Raw genomic sequence first — 17,755 nt, 5'->3', positions numbered from 1 at the left:
AAATAATATTATTATTAATAATAAGAAAAAAATAAATAAAGAAATAATAATAATAAGAAAAATAATAATATTTTTCCTAAGACAGGATTATATTTTTTACATTTTTATAAATAATAATTGATAATAATACAAATTATTATTATTATTATTATTTATTCATTTATTTATTTATTTTTCCACAGACAATATCACATTTCTTTACACATTTTTCAAATAATGATGAAAATAATAATAATAATAATAATAATAATAATAATAATAATACATTTATTTATTTATTAATTTTCACAGACAAGATCCCATTTTTTTAACATTTGTAAGTAATAATAATAATAATAACAACAAAATTATTAATTTTTTCATTTTTTTTATTATTTATATTATTTCATTTATTTTATTTCCACACATAAGATCACAGCTGGCTGACAGACGGCCCTGAAGGTGTCCCTGGCCTGCGAAAAGAGGCAAAACAACGGCTTTTAGTAAAGACGAGCGAATCAGACTTCCGAATTGAGGCTTATAAAATAATGAAATAAAATCCTTCCAACAAATGCTTGGTGGTGCCTGCAGCTGACAAGCTTAAGTATGTGGCATCAGACGGGCATTGTCTTTATAAGGTGGCGTCTCATAAAATAAAACGGCATTAGTCGCTAGCGTGAGGGCTTGAGGCTTCATCCTGCCGGGTTTTAGGCCCAGCATGTTCACCAGCTCCACATTATTAGAATGACATCTGCTTTACAAGTCCTGCACCCGGGAGCATACCTTAAGAACTCATTTCAGCGCTGCAGCCTCTACCGACTCGCCTCTACCCACATCTACCCCCCCCACACACACACCCCTCGCATATCACTGCCATGGATAACTCATTCAGTTATTTCTTCCTTTCTCTTTCCTCCTTTTTCCCAGCAGGGCTTCATCTTACTTGGTATTTTGTCTTATATTTGTCACTTTTCCCTCATCTCAATCTATCTTGTCTACATCTATTTTATTATCTTAGATGTTGTCTTTCTTTACTTTTGTCTCTCACCTCCTCTCTCTTGCTCTCCCTCTCGCTCTCCGTTTGTGGCCCTCTGGCCAGACATGAGTGTTGCAAAACAGCGAGTTCCACTTTATCAATCAGCTCCTGTCAGAAATACCGAGAGCATTACAGGAGTCATCCTTTATCCACCCACTCCGGAGGGAGGACGCATGCAAATGACTACTGCGTCAGCCGGCATGACAAAGGAGCAAATTACTGAACTGGCACAACAATATCTGAAAGCATATAGATGAGTTTGACCGCAGCTTTGTGTGCCGCTGTGTTGCCATGTGCAGTCATATGCTGCGAATATTGTATCTAAGGTCTACTGGCTGATATGTAATTAATCTTTTTAAAATAAGGTCGAAATATCTGGAGAACTCGATAAAGCTGAGTTGATGATGCAGTATTATTGACAGCAGTGTTATATACAGTAAATATATTTACAATCCCCATACGAGTTATGCCATGGACATGAAGCAAGTAAAAATACAGCACAATCCTTTACTCAATGGGGGGTGGGAGGCATTTCTTCAGTCTACTGCTGTAGTTTACACTGTGACCACTAGAGTTATACACCGATCAGCCATAACATTAAAACCACCTCCTTGTTTCTACACTTACTGTCCATTTTTTCAGCTCCACTTACCATATAGAAGCACTTTGTAGTTCTACAATTACTGACTGTAGTCCATCTGTTTCTCTGCATGCTTTATTATCCTCCTTTCATGCTTTTCTTCAATGGTCAGGACCCCCACAGGACCACCACAGAGCAGGTATTATTTAGGTGGTAGATGATTCTCAGCACTGCAGTGACACTGACATGGTGGTGGTGTGTTAGTGTGTGTTGTGCTGGTATGAGTGGATCAGACACAGCAGCGCTGCCGCAACTCTTACCAAGATAAAGCAGTGGTAAAACAGACATTGAATGGGTGGGTTGGTTGGTTGCCAGATATTTCACTAGCACACCAGTGCTGGGATTTTGAACTGCTACCAGTCTGCTGGGCACTTATCTTCTTTGATGCTGTGATTACTAGCCCAAGGTATCTGTACAGAAGCTGAGATTAGTGCATGACTCTCCGTGCGCTGGCCTCACTTGCAAATCCACTGAGGTATGGGCGAATAAAATGGGGTCAGTAGAGTACACACATGTCGGAGAAAGCATGTGTCAGGCAAATATACCCTTTTCGGACACGTTCGGGGTCCCCAGCAGTGGAAGACTTATTGGCTATGCTACAGTAAGAGAAAAAAGGGAGCAAATGCATGAATAAAATTGTAATATACACTGATTAGCCAAACATTAAAACCACCTCTTTGTTTCTACACTCACTGTCCATGTTATCAGCTCCACTTACCATATAGAGGCACTTTGTAGTTCTACAATTACTGACTGTAGTCCATCTGTTTCTCTGCATGCTTTGTTATCCCCCTTTCATGCTCTTCATCAATGGTCAGGACTCTCCCAGGACCACTACAGAGCAGGTATTACTTAGGTGGTGGATCATTCTCAGCACTGCAGTGACACTGACATGGTGGTGGTGTGTTAGTGTGTGTTGTGCTGGTATGAGTGGATCAGACACAGCGGCGCTGCTGGAGTTTTTAAGTACTGTGTCCACTCACTGTCCACTCTATTAGACACTCCTACCTAGTTGGTCCACCTTGTAGATGTAAAGTCAGAGACGATCGCTCATCTATTGCCGCTGTTTGAGTTGGTCGTCTTCTAGACCATCATCAGGTCACAGGACGCTGCGCACGGGGCACTGTTGGCTGGATGTTTTTGGTTGGTGGACTATTCTCAGTCCAGCAGTGACAGTGAGGTGTTTAAAAACTCCATCAGCATTGCTGTGTCTGATCCACTCATACCAGCAAGAGTCATCCACCACCTAAATGTAGTGGTCCTGTGGGGGTCCTGATCATTGAAGAACAGCATGAAAGGGGGCTAACAAAGCATGCAGAGAAACAGATGGACAACAGTCAGTAATTGTAGAACTACAAAGTGCTTCTATATGGTAAGTGGAACTGATAAAATGGACAGTGAGTGTAGGAAGAAGGGTTGTGCTCATGATCCCTACCTACAATGAAGTCTGGACTGGGAAGCATCATGATATGGGGTGTTTCTGTGCTCTGCACATAATCTCATCGGCAAGGAAACTGAATCTGGAAATTTAAATAACTACTGCAATCTATTAAGTGTACTTTAGGCTTGTAAATGAATAGAAAACTTTGTTTATAACTTTCTGTATTCCACATACAAACAACAGCAAGACAACTTAGAGAAATCATCTTCCACCCTCACTGGTACTCAGAAGAAATAGCTTTTTTCAACACAATAAACATTCAATATGGAGCTAAATTAAAATTTGCTCACAATAAAGAGAGCACTTATTCAGCTCTGTGTTTGAGATCCACTCAGTGAAGAAACAGAACCATCAAATCGGATCAAATTAGTTTCTTTCCTTAGGGACGCGATCATTTTCATGAATAGCGTTCTTTCATCATCCTGCGGCCTGCGTACCTTGTTAGGCTGCGGCCCCTCCACTAAAGAAGAAGCGAAGATAACGAAAAATAAATTAATAAATAAATAAAAAGGTAAGAAGTGAGCTCAGGATGAAGACGAGAGAGGGAAAGAGGGCTAGTATGCCAACACCTTGACGTAGATGTACAGCTGCTCACATCGTGCCTGTCTCACCTTTAGCCCCGTCTGTCTGCCGCCGCTTTTGATTTTCCGCATTCATACATCAATGAGCTTCACATGCTGACACCTCATTTTGCAGGCTACTTTGGTTATGGAGGGCCCGTTTTGCATATCGCTCCCCATCCCCTCTCGACATGCTGCCCATCTCCAGAGAAAGAAGCGAAGAACGAAGCATGGAATACTAGAAAAAAAAGAAGAAAGAAAATGACTTCTTTCTGCCTTTTAAGATGTACTTTTGTCACCCGCGCTTCATGCTTTGTCCCCTTATTTCAGTAAAATAGAGCTTAATTGATTGAATTCTTTCTTTTATTTTTTCACGTCCATCATTGCAGGTTATAATTCAGCCTGGTACTCTGGTCCATCCCCTCTTCTCTTTGGTCTTGGTCTGACAGCTTTGATTGGGATATGATTTTCTCTCCTCTTGTTTACCCCCCAAATACACACACACACACACACACACACACACACCACCACATTCTGGATTTTAAAAGTTAAATATTTCTTTGCTGTTTTGCTATTGTGTTGAATAATAGAGCCTGATTTCCATTTTCTTAGAAAAAATGGTAATTATTACTGGCTAATTAGGCAACACCAGCAGCTTAGCTGGAGAATGTAGGGTGTCGGACCCGGTACTGTTCTGAAGAATGTCAAACACTGAGCTTGGAACAACCTCAGAAATTCACTTCTGATGTTTGATTTGGATGTGGTGAGTTTTTCTTATAATTAGTGGATCGTTAGTATCTATATATAGACCAACTGCAATATAGAATATTATAAATAATTTATACTAGTTTACTTAATGAATGTGTGTGTGTGTGTGTGTGTGCCCTGTGATGGACTGGCGCCCCGTCCAGGGTGTTACTGTGTGCCTTGCGCCCATTGAAAAGCTGGGATAGGCTCCAGCACAACCTGCCCCCCCTTCCCCCAATTGAATAAGCGGTCAAGAAAGTACTTAATGACATAGAAGTGTATCAGGTACAGCAGTGTTGTTGGGATTTTTAAAAACAATTTAAACTTCCCGGCCTTTTTTGAAAGTGTACATTTAGAGATTGGAGCTATTTTTTTTTAACACTAACATATTGTTTTTGTCATTATTATTATTATTATTATTATTATAATTACTATTATTATTATTATTATTATTGTTTTCCTTGGCCTTTATCCCGTTTGGTTGCGAGGTCGGCTCTTCGGCGGATCATGATCCGCGCATCGATTTGGCAAAATTTTGACGCCGGATGCCCTTCCTGACACAACCCTCCCTATTTTATCCAGGCTTTGGACCGGCACTACAATGCACTGGTTTGTGCATCTAGTGGCTAGGTATCTATAGTAAAATTCAGTTTTTCCAATTAGCCTGGTGGCATGTTTTTGGACTGTGGGAGGAAACCGGAGTACCCGGAGGAAACCCACGGGGACACGGGCAGAACATGCAAACTCTGCACAGAAAGGACCCGGACCGCCCCACCTGGGGATCAACCCAGGACCTTCTTGCTGTGAGGCGACAGTGCTACCCACTAAGCCACCGTGCCGCCCATTATTATTATTATTATTATTATTAATAATAATGATAATAATAATTGTATGTATTATTATTATTATAAATTTTTATATTATTATTATTATTATTATTATTAATTTTATTTGGGCAGCATGATACATCAGTCGGTAGCACTGTCACCTCACAGCAAGAAGGTCCGGTTTCCTCCAACAGTCCAAAAACATGCAGTCAGGTTAATTGGAGACACTAATTTGCCCAATAGATGAATGTGTGTGTGTGTGTGTGTGTGTGTCTGCCCTGCGATGGACTAGCGGCCTGTTCAGGGTGTTACTGTGTGCCTTGCGCCCAATGAAAAGGTGGGATAGGCTCCAGCACACACACACACACACACACACACACGACCCTAATTGGATAAGCGGTTAAGAAAGTACTTAATGACATGGTAGTGTATCAGGTACAACAGTGTTGTTGGGATTTTAAAAAACTGTTTAAAATTTCCGGTCTTTTTTGAAAGTGTACATTCAGAGACTAGAGCTTTTTTTTTTTTTTAACACTAACATATTTTTAATATTATTATTATAATTAATTTTATATATTATTAGTATTATTAATTTTATTTGGGCAGCATGATACATCAGTGGGTAGCACTGTCACCTCACAGCAAGAAGGTCCTGGGTTCGATCCCCAGGCGGGGAGGTCCGTGTCCTTTCTGCATGTTCTCCCCGTGTCTGCGTTGGTTTCTTCGGTGAGCTCCGATTTCCTCCCACAGTCCAAAAACATGCAGTCAGGTTAATTGGAGACACTGAATTGCCCTATAGGTGAATGTGTATGTGTGTGTGTGTGTCTGCCCTTTGATGGACTGGCGCCCCGTCCAGGGTGTTATTGTGTGCCTTGCGCCCATTGAAAAGCTGGGATAGGCTCCAGCACACACATACCCGCGACCCTAATTGGATAAGCGGTTAAGAAAGTGAGTGAGTGTAGGATAGTAGGTGCAGCAGTGTTGTTGGGATTTTTAAATACTGTTTAAACTTACTGACCTCTTTACTAGGGACACCTACTCTGTTAGCACCCTTTGTAGGTGCACATTTAGAAACCAGAGCTATTTATTATTATTATTATTACTATTATTATTATTATTATTTATATGCACAAGAATAACCTACCAGCTGTAGTCCATCAAAACAACTAATGGGAATGAAGCAGCCACTTAAAATGACATTAACAAACTTTCTACACCACCAAATAAATAATTTTAATTGCTCTATGTTTATTTTCTTTCCTTCCTCTAGATAATCTGAACATGATTCCTGAGTTCCTTAAAATCCACAGTTAAGGGTGTGTTATGTATTGATTAGTTTTATGTGATGGGTTGTACCTGCTTTGACAACCCCACCCCACCACCACACCCTGAAAAATGCTTTTGTCCCTTTTTGCCTTGCAAGCTTCTGTGCACTAATTGTGAATTAAAATCCCACCAAGCAAACAAGCTGTTTGGTCGGGGAGCGGGTGACAGCAGCGAGGAGGTGTGGAAGGAGAATGAGTGGGTGGGCTGGAGAACGAAGTGATGATGGGAGCGACAGGACGAGCACGAGAAGTGTGTGTGTATGTGTAAGAAACTCAGACTAGAGTGCTGGGGTGGGTGGGTTGTTCGAGCCGTATAGGTACGGTATGGATATCTGCCAAACCTAATGTAATAAATTGATGTTTTCCTGGGCCTGAAAAGAGGGACCCTGGCTTTTAAGTGGTGAGGGGCTGTCATCTCTTTGCATTTTGTGAGTTGGAGAAGGGAGTGTGAATGTCACTTTCAAGTGGCGCTGCGCTGCTCTCCTAATGAGAGATGGGGTCTGCCTCAGAGCCAGCCAAGGGGCCAAGGAGGAGACGCCACCCTCCCATAGCCTCCAATTCTCCCAGGGGCTGACAGCCTCCGATAAATCAAACTGCTCACTTCCCTCGCCGCCTCCCCCCTACACCACCTGCAGTGGGAGGTGAGCAGTCATTTTCCGTCCCGAAAAAGAAAGTACGCGAGAGAGAGAGCGAGAGTAGAGAAGGAAGATAGTGAACGAGTAGGGCAGGTAGTGAAAGTGAGAAAGTGTGGGATAAGATCAGAGGTGGAGGGAGGAGAGAGTGAGCGGGGTACAGCGAGTGGGGAGTCAGAAAGAGAAATGTAGAGAAGGCGAAAGGGAAGCGCTGATGGGAATGTGACGCACTCAGAGGAGAGAGAAACAGAGAAGGTGCAGGTGAGGGCACGTCGAGGACAAACAATAGTTTGCAGCATGAAACTTTGTTACTATAGCTCAGTTTGAGGTGTGATGCAGGAGGATCCTGAGTTTCATTCTCTCATTAGCATTAAAGCTTAAGGCAGTGATAACCCGGTTAATAAACTGGACTAGTAATCAGATGGTTCCTGGTTCAAGCCCACTGCCACCAAGTTGCCACTGTTGGTCCCCTGAGCATCAGTCACATTGGGTAAAAAGTCTCTGATAAATACCACAAATGTAAATGTTCAATTGATACATACAAATAAATCATTGCTCTAGAGCAGTGGTTCTCAAACTGTGGTACGCGTACCACTGGTGGTACGTGAAGCAGCACGAGGTGGTACGCCAGATAATCTCGGAAAAGTAATTACATGCACCGAAAAAATAAATAATTTAATAATTATGAATAAAAAAAAAATCATATGAAACAAATTGTGTAAATTACTAATAAAATCTGTTTCAAAGTTCTTATAATTCTGTTTTAATAAAATCAGTTTAATGAAAACAAATTGTATTAAAACTAATGTGTTTTTAAAAATATTCTGGGCTACGCAGCCATCGTACTTCATTACGTCTATACTTCACTTTCGCGGTTTCCATCTCCGAATTTCCGAAACGTTATCAGTAAAGTTATCAGTAGGTCTCTCACTTTTATCAGAGACAGATCTGCATTTGAAGTTCACTGATCTCATTCCTGACATCACAAGGCTACTCCGCTAAACAGGCACACTCACTGAAATGGTCAGTGGTAACTGCATATATACTAGTGATGAGTCGTTCGCGAACGATCCGATTCTATTGAACGGATCTTTGAAATGAACGAAAGGAACCGAGTCTTTTATTTCTGAGCAGTTCTTATCGGCTGTTATCCACCCATTCTGCTTCGCATCAGTAGAGGGAATTAATAATAACTCGTAATAAGAGCTGTTTATTGTCGAAATTTAAATCCGAAATCACTTTCAGTATCGCGGAGAGCAAGCGAGACACACACACACACAGAGAGCTAGTAGTATAATGACAAATAATTGAGAAATAAACTATAAACTTGTTTAATTGTGTTAAATACAAGAGAGGATTTTTCTGAAACTTAATGCAATGTAACCACAGTCTGTCTCTTCTCTGTAGTTTTATTCCTTTTAAAATAAATCTTTTTTCTCATGTAAGTGTTATTTGAATTATGCCTACATTTAAGGCAAAGTAGCAAAATTTTATATTAATATCGGGGGTGTCTTATAGTTTACCCAGTAGCGCCTCCCGAAGAACGAAGAGCCATTTTTTTGAACGGCTCTTTAAAAGGAACCGAGCCAAAAGATCCGACTCCCTTCAAGAAGCCATAATTCCCATCACTAATATATATACACACACACCTAATTAATGTGTGCCATATGTGGTTCTGAGATGAGAAACATAGGTGGTACTTGGAAGTTTTGGTTTGATAATGGGTGGTACTTGGTCTAAAAAGTTTGAGAACCACTGCTCTAGAGATATTAAATATTTTAAAATTTTAAACAAATATATTTTATTATTATTATTATTATTATTTTATTATGAATTATTATTATTATTATTGTTTTTATTTAATTAATTGTTATTATTATTGTTGTTGTTTGTTGTTATTATTATTATTATTATTATTATTATTATCATTGTTATTATTGTCATTATTATTATTTTTTGTTGTTGTTATTATTATTATTGTTGTAATTTTTATCATTATTATTATCATATTATTATTATTTTTATAATTATAATTATTTTTATTATTATTATTATTATTATAATAATAATAATAATTATTATTATTATTATCATTGTTATTATTGTCATTATTATTATTATTGTTGTTTGTTGTTATTATTATTATCATTATTATTATTATTATTATTGTTATTTTTATCATTATTATTATCATATTATTATTATTTTTATAATTATAATTATTTTTAATATTATTATTATTATTATTATTATTATTATTATTATTATTATGCACACAGCTGTAGTCCATCAAAATCATTAATGAGAAAATTTAGTGGACACTTAAAATGGCATTAACAAACTCTCTACACCACCAAATAAATAATTTAAATTGCTATATGATTGTTTTGCTTAATTATTTGCTGATTATATATTTTATCTTTCTTCATTCAATAATGAATCACCCATTTCTGATTTATCCACTTTTTTTTATTATTTAGCTTGTTTGTGAACTGTATATGATCAGTGTACTAGAAAATCTAGAAAATCTAAACATGGTTCCTGAGTGGCACAAAGTCCAAAAATAAGGGTGTGTTAGTTGTGCTAGGGTAATTAGCATTAGTGTAGTTGTTTTAGTGTAATGGGAACTGTGTAGAGAAGTACATCAGTGCTACCATCCCCACTTTTCTTGTTGTATGTATTTTCGAATGTCTGTGCTCCTGTGTGCAAAGTCCTGTCCATGGTTTGATGAGTCTGGTGTGAAGAAAGTCCAGTGACCTGCACAGAGCTCTGACCTCAACTTCAGTGACTTCAGTGTCGATTGTGAGCCAGGTCATGTCTGACCTCACTAATGTATTTTTAACTGTATAGGCACAGGTGGCTCGGTGGGTAGTCCTGGGTTCGATCCCCAGGTGGAGCGGTCCGGGTCCCTTCTGTGTGGAGTTTGCATGTTCTCCCCGTGTCTGTGTGGGTTTTCTTCCTGGAGCTTTAATTTTCTCCCACAGTCCAAAGACATGCAAGTGAGGTGAATAGGAGATTCTCTGTGTTTGATATTAAAACTTGAAGTGATGAATTTTGTGTAACCAGTAACTACCTGTCCTGTCATGAATGTAACCAAAGCGTGTAAAACATGACGTTAAAATAAATATCTAAATATTTGACTGAATAGGCACAAAGACACATTAGAAAATCTTGTGGAAAGTCATAAAAGAAAAGTGAAGACTGTTAAAGCTGCAAAAAAGTAGAGAAACGTTGTATTAATGTCAATGTTTCTGGAATAGGATGTCTAACAATCATATAAGCGGCACGGTAGCTAAGTGGGTAGCACTGTCGCCTCACAGCATTTCCTGGGGTCCTGGGTTCAATCCCCAGGTGGAGCGGTCCAAGTCCTTTCTGTGTGGAGTTTACATGTTCTCCCTGTGTCCGCGAGGGTTTCCTCCGGGTGCTTCGGTTTCCTCCCACAGTCCAAAGACATGCCAGTGAGGTGAATTGGAGATACTACATTGTCCATGACTGTGTTTGATATAATCTTGTGTAACTTGAAGAATCTTGAGTAATGAGTAACTACCGTTCCTGTCATGAATGTAACCAAAGTGTAAAACATGACGTTAAGATCCTAATAAACAAACAATCTAACAATCATATGGGCAGATGTCCACTTACTTTTGGTCAAACAGTGTTATTTTCAGCACAAGTTTAACGCTGACGAGGTGCAAACATGAACACGTCCCAAAGTAGGAACAAGAGTTTGCAACTTATGATGTAAGTCATTCCAGAGTATGAAGTAGAGCAGAACCAGAGCTGGGCAGTGTTAGACGGAGATGTTGGTGGACGTGAAGCTGCGTGGATGCAGATTAAAGCGTGAGGTGGCACTGTGAACCTCAGACAGATGGCATTGCTTGTGCAGAAACAAAGAAGGAGGAGGGAAAGGAAGGAACGGAAATCCAGCGATGCGACCTGCAGGAGTAAAAAATGCTCACATTGTTGTTTTCATTATCTTCCTTCTGTCATTTCTTCAGCTTTGTATCTTCGAAATGAAAGGGAAGAGAAGGGAGGCGGGAAGAAGCTAAGGAAAATAGCGGAGGAAAAGAGGAGAGGGATGGAGGAAAAAAAGCTGTGAAATTAATCTTTTGTGCGGGTCCTGATGGAGCACAGACATGCTCAGACAAAAGGTAGAGCGGGAGTGAAGCCTGGTGATTGATGAATAAAGTAAAGGTGTCAGAAGTGTATTATGTAAATTAGTAGAGCCAGGGAGCACTGCAGAAAAGGAATGAGAGAGGGGAGAGTGGAGCATGTGTCACCAGGGCTATCGTCCCCCAGCGTCACTCCTCTGCCATCTTTCATCTAGTCAGACAAGCTCAACTAGCAATCCACCCGCCGCTTCAGATACACCACGGAGAGAGCCACATCTCACCAAATTCACCAGGGCCTGATGAAGCAGTTTACAGCACCGAGGGTCTGTTTATATACAGTATACACTGATCAGGCATAACGTTATGACCACCTTCCCCCCCCCCCCTGCTGCCAAAACAGCACAGCAACTGTGCTGCACTGTGTATTGTGACACCTTACTATCAGAACCAGCATTAACTTCTTCAGCAGTTTGAGCTCGTCTGTTGGACGCTCCCCACGTGCATCAATGAGCCTTGGCTGCCCATTACCCTGTCGCTGGTTTACCACTGTTCCTTTCTTAGACCGCTTTTGATAGAAACTGACCACTGCAGACCGGGAACACCCCACGAGAGATGCTCTGACCCAGTCGTCTAGCCACCACAATTTGTCCTTCGTCAAACTCGCTCAAATCCTCACGCTCGCCCATTTTTCCTGCTTCTAACATCAACTTTGAGGATTAAATGTTCACTAACAGGTGCTGTGATGAAGAGATAATCAGTGTTATTCACTTCACCTGTCAGTGGTTATAATGTTATGCCTAGTCGATGTATACAGTATATATGAGTGGTGGGTCTATATAACAACAACAGACGGTCTGTTCTAACCACAACATACTTTATCTGGGTGTTTTCCATAACAGTAAAAGTTGGAAGTGTTCAGTTTCTTTCGACTGCTCCTGTATTTAGAAGTTGCCACAGCGGATCCGGTCCACATACCGGACTTGGCACAGTTTTTATGCCAGTTGCCCTTCCTGGTGCATTTACATTTGCGGCATCTAGCAGACGCTTTAATCCAAAGCAACCTACAAGTATGACTGAATACAGTATGAGCAGTTGAGGGTTAAGAGCTATGCTCAGTGGTCCAACAGTGGCAACTTGGCGGTGGTGGGGCTCAAATCGGCAACCTTTGGATTACTAGTCCAGTACCTTAACCACTGAGCAACCCTCCATTCTATACGGGATTAGACTCCCAATGGCTGGGCTGTTTCTTTAATATCTTGTCAGATTTAAAATATCCTCTTTTAGCTTAATGTAAGCAAATCCCTGCAGTCACTTTCCAAAAAGTTATGTAATTGATTTATTTTATTATTTATTTATTATTTATTTATTTATTTTAATTAGCTGTAGTTTCTGATGTTCTTCAGCAGAATATGGAACAACTTAATTGCAGATGCTTATTAGTGCCTTGTCTGGTGGACTCTCGGAGGAAACCGGAGCTCCCAGAGGAAACCCACACAGCAACATGGGGTGTGTTCGAAAACCTAGTGCGCTCTCTACATAGACGCATTTTACGTCATCCTATGCGCTTCCGATAAGGAGGCTGTTCGAAATCCTAGATGCCTTAATATACTCACTAGTAAGGTATCTTAAAATTTCAATTTTGACTCAAGAACAAGTGAGCATCCTTTTCTCACAGAAAAATTAAAAAAAAAATTTCATGACGGATGGCGGATGGTGTGGAGAAACGTTTTAAAACGTAAATAAATTATTATTGATTTTTAATTTGTATAAACTTGCACAGGTGTCGTTTATTTGCAAATTCGGGCTTGTCAGCGAATTCAACCATTTTCGTTACACGGCGGGAGATGTTAGTTGACATGCTAGCGCGTTGTGCCACCTCGTCCCATTGGTTTGAATGGCATGAGGCTAACTATGTTAGCTTAGTTAGCGAAAACTGATAGAATCGCTGTCTAATTAGCGCGTTCGAATAACCTGCCTTATGAGTCAATGACTTATTAGAATCCTCTCTACTTAGGCAGCTGCCTATGTAGGCAGTAATACAGCAAGGCAGCTCACTAGTTGTGAGGTGCCAATGCTACCCACAAAGTCATCGTACCACCCAAAATTTAAATTACCCAAAGAAATACACACAGTTCTGGGAGAACATTACAGATTTGTTACAAGCAGTTACCAGATGCGAGGTTTGAACCCAGATCCCTGAGACTCTTACAGTGCTTGCTGCACCACTGTGCTGGTTGGTGATCAGCTACTGGAAAGTAAAAAATTTTTTTTCTTTGAAAGTTTTTAGGCCCACATACACATTTTCATTTACATTTTCAGCATTTAGCAGATGCTTTAATCCAAAGCGACTTACAGTACAGCGACAGTATATTGTCTAAGCAATTAAGGCTTAAGGGCCTTGCTCAAGGATCCAACCGTGGAAACCTGGCAGTGGTGGGGCTTAAACCAGTGACCTTTTTATTACTAGTCCAGCACATTAACCGTTAAGCTACAACTGCCCAATGTGGCTACTGAAAGTAAATTAATGTTATGGCATGTTTCTCTCTCTCTGTTTTATTTCCTTTAACCACGTTTTATGTGCAGCAAGCAGCTGAGCTATTTCAAGTTACCAACCTGGCTATTTTTCAATAGAGGTATTTCTTTATACAGAAATAAAAACTACACTGTCCTCCCTTCATTTTTTTCTTTGTGTCTCCAATAGTCACCCTGCTTTATTTCCCTCTTCATTTCTCTTTTCCCATGATCCCCTCTCATGTACGTTTCTGTTTCCGTGTGGTAGCGGGTATCTCTGTTATGCATGCACACAATGACACCAGCGTGTACACGCACATTACAGTGGAGTGACAATATCCTCCTTCAGATAATGCCATAAATGAGGGGAATTTACATAAAGCTCGCGGTGCGTGGCTCTCGGGCGGCTCTCGGGCCGCGGGTGCGTGGGGGCGCTTTAGCGCATAACTGTGGCGCGCTCGTGCGAACGTCGGCGCTGAAGTGGCTCTCCAGTAGGACGGCCATTAGAGCCATCTCGGAGTAATGATACGAGGAAAGCTGCACAACTTCCTCTCGCTGCTGCACGCCGCTAATGCTAACTAAGCCTGCTAATACGAAAGTGCTGACTTCTAGGCCTGGACTTGATATTCACACACAGCAGGATGGAGAAGGGCTGTACGAGATCAAATACCAGATTTGTTTAACGCTGGGTGTGGTGTTTAGTTCCTGTATTGCCCTCTGTGTTTGTGGGATAGGTTTTCAGCTCTCCACAGGATAAAACAGCCACTGAAGTTAAATAAAAGAATATACAGCACACACATACAGTACATATATGCACAAATTCCCACAGACATACTTCAAAGTGTTGTGAGAGCATCAGTCGAGTTGGCAAGTTAATGTGTCTTACAGTTATATAGGGATCGGACTTGTGGGAGGAAACCGGAGCTCCTGGAGGAAACCCACGCGGACACGGGGAGAACATGCAAACTCAGAACAGAAAGGACCCGGACTGCCCCACCTGGGGATTGAACCCAGGACCTTCTTGCTGTGAGGAAACAGTGCTACCCACCGAACCACCATGCTCTTTTGGACTAAATGGGCACAAATTCCCACAGATATACTTCAAAATGTTGTGAGAGTATCAACATAACACACACACACACATACAGTGTATCACAAAAGTGAGTACACCCCTCACATTTCTGCAAATATTTTATTATATCTTTTCATGGGACAACACTATAGACATGAAACTTGGATATAACTTAGAGTAGTCAGTGTACAGCTTGTATAGCAGTGTAGATTTACTGTCTTCTGAAAATAACTCAACACACAGCCATTAATGTCTAAATAGCTGGCAACATAAGTGAGTACACCCCACAGTGAACATGTCCAAATTGTGCCCAAATGTGTCGTTGTCCCTCCCTGGTGTCATGTGTCAAGGTCCCAGATGTAAATGGGGAGCAGGGCTGTTAAATTTGGTGTTTTGGGTACAATTCTCTCATACTGGCCACTGGATATTCAACATGGCACCTCATGGCAAAGAACTCTCTGAGGATGTGAGAAATAGAATTGTTGCTCTCCACAAAGATGGCCTGGGCTATAAGAAGATTGCTAACACCCTGAAACTGAGCTACAGCATGGTGGCCAAGGTCATACAGCGGTTTTCCAGGACAGGTTCCACTCGGAACAGGCTTCGCCAGGGTCGACCAAAGAAGTTGAGTCCACGTGTTCGGCGTCATATCCAGAGGTTGGCTTTAAAAAATAGACACATGAGTGCTGCCAGCATTGCTGCAGAGGTTGAAGACGTGGGAGGTCAGCCTGTCAGTGCTCAGACCATACGCCGCACACTGCATCAACTCGGTCTGCATGGTCGTCATCCCAGAAGGAAGCTGACGCACAAGAAAGCCCGCAAACAGTTTGCTAAAGACAAGCAGTCCAAGAACATGGATTACTGGAATGCCCTGTGGTCTGACGAGACCAAGATAAACTTGTTTGGCTCAGATGGTGTCCAGCATGTGTGGCGGCGCCCTGGTGAGAAGTACAAAGACAACTGTATCTTGCCTACAGTCAAGCATGGTGGTGGTAGCATCATGGTCTTGGGCTGCATGAGTGTTGCTGGCACTGGGGAGCTGCAGTTCATTGAGGGAAACATGAATTCCAACATGTACTGTGACATTCTGAAACAGAGCATGATCCCCTCCCTTCGAAAACTGGGCCTCATGGCAGTTTTCCAACAGGATAACGACCCCAAACACAACCTCCAAGATGACAACTGCCTTGCTGAGGAAGCTGAAGGTAAAGGTGATGGACTAAACCCAATTGAGCACCTGTGGCGCATCCTCAAGTGGAAGGTGGAGGAGTTCAAGGTGTCTAACATCCACCAGCTCCGTGATGTCATCATGGAGGAGTGGAAGAGGATTCCAGTAGCAACCTGTGCAGCTCTGGTGAATTCCATGCCCAGGAGGGTTAAGGCAGTGCTGGATAATAATGGTGGTCACACAAAATATTGACACTTTGGGCACAATTTGGACATGTTCACTGTGGGGTGTACTCACTTATGTTGCCAACCATTTAGACATTAATGGCTGTGTGTTGAGTTATTTTCAGAAGACAGTAAATCTACACTGCTATACAAGTTGTACACTGACTACTCTAAGTTATATCCAAGTTTCATGTCTATAGTGTTGTCCCATGAAAAGATATAATAAAATATTTGCAGAAATGTGAGGGGTGTACTCACTTTTGTGATACACTGTATATATGTGTGTGTGTGTGTGTGTTATGTTGATGCTCTCACAGCACTTTGAAGTATGTCTGTGGAAATCTTTGCCCATTCAGTCCAAAAGAGCATTTGTATGACTGGGCACAGATATTGATGCTCTCAAAACATTTTGAAGTATGTATGTGGGAATTTGTGCTCATTTAGTCCAAATGAGCATTTGTATGGCTGGGCACTGATGTTGATGCTCTCACAATACTTAGACACTTTCAAGTATGTCTGTGGGAATTTGTGCCCATTCAGTCCAAAAGAGGATTTGTATGACTGGACACTGATGTTGATGCTCTCACAATACTTAGACACTTTGAAGTATGTCTGTGGGAATTTGTGCCCATTTAGTCCAAAAGAGGATTTGTATGACTGGACACTGATATTGATGCTCTCACAACATTCAGTTCTAAAGAGGATTTAAATGGCTGGGCACTGATGTTGATGCTCTTTGCACTTTGAAGTATGTCTGTGGGAATTTGTGCTCATTTAGTCCAAAAGACACCATTTGTATGTTGGTCAAGAAACTATCTATCATATATCATATAAGTCTTTTATTATCAGTCTATCCTTGATAGCTCTGCGATTCAGATTATAAGTTACAAAGAACACACTGCAGAATACAGTGAGCCAGTTTATTATGGTGCATTACATTCAGTCACTCAATCACAGCCACACGTACCCTGACACAATTTAATGGAGTATCTTTTCCGAGTTAATGTTGCCCTTCCGTAAATGATATACTTGGGTAGAATACATGATGTTTTGTAGCGTATTTGTTTGCTGTTTTGTACCGTGCGCCACTCTAATTGAGTGGTGGCCTACAAAAAAGCATTAGCCCACCTGCACGAAGCACTCAGCAGAATCCAAGAGAGACCTGCAAAATTAGCTCAGTAGCTGATTGATGCGTGGCTGTTGACTGGCGAGGGCACGGCCAGTGGAGGACTGGCTTTTTAAATCATTCAGCTCTCGTGTTGGAAAATGGTGCAGATTGGCTTGAACTATGTAAATGGAATGAAACACCGACTCAGTTCGGCATACTGTTTGTTTTTTGCTATCACCTTGCTAATGAGGGTCGTTGCCCAAAACGATCTAGTCGCCACGGCCCGCATCACTAAAAGTAACCCCGCTTACACAACAGATGAAAGCACTTTAAAATCACTCTCTCTAATGCAAATGACTTTTCTGACAGTCCT

This window comes from Trichomycterus rosablanca, chromosome 5, assembly GCF_030014385.1.
Source record: "Trichomycterus rosablanca isolate fTriRos1 chromosome 5, fTriRos1.hap1, whole genome shotgun sequence".
NCBI classification, from domain to species: Eukaryota; Metazoa; Chordata; class Actinopteri; order Siluriformes; family Trichomycteridae; genus Trichomycterus; species Trichomycterus rosablanca.
Note: the sequence above shows the minus strand (reverse complement) of the source record.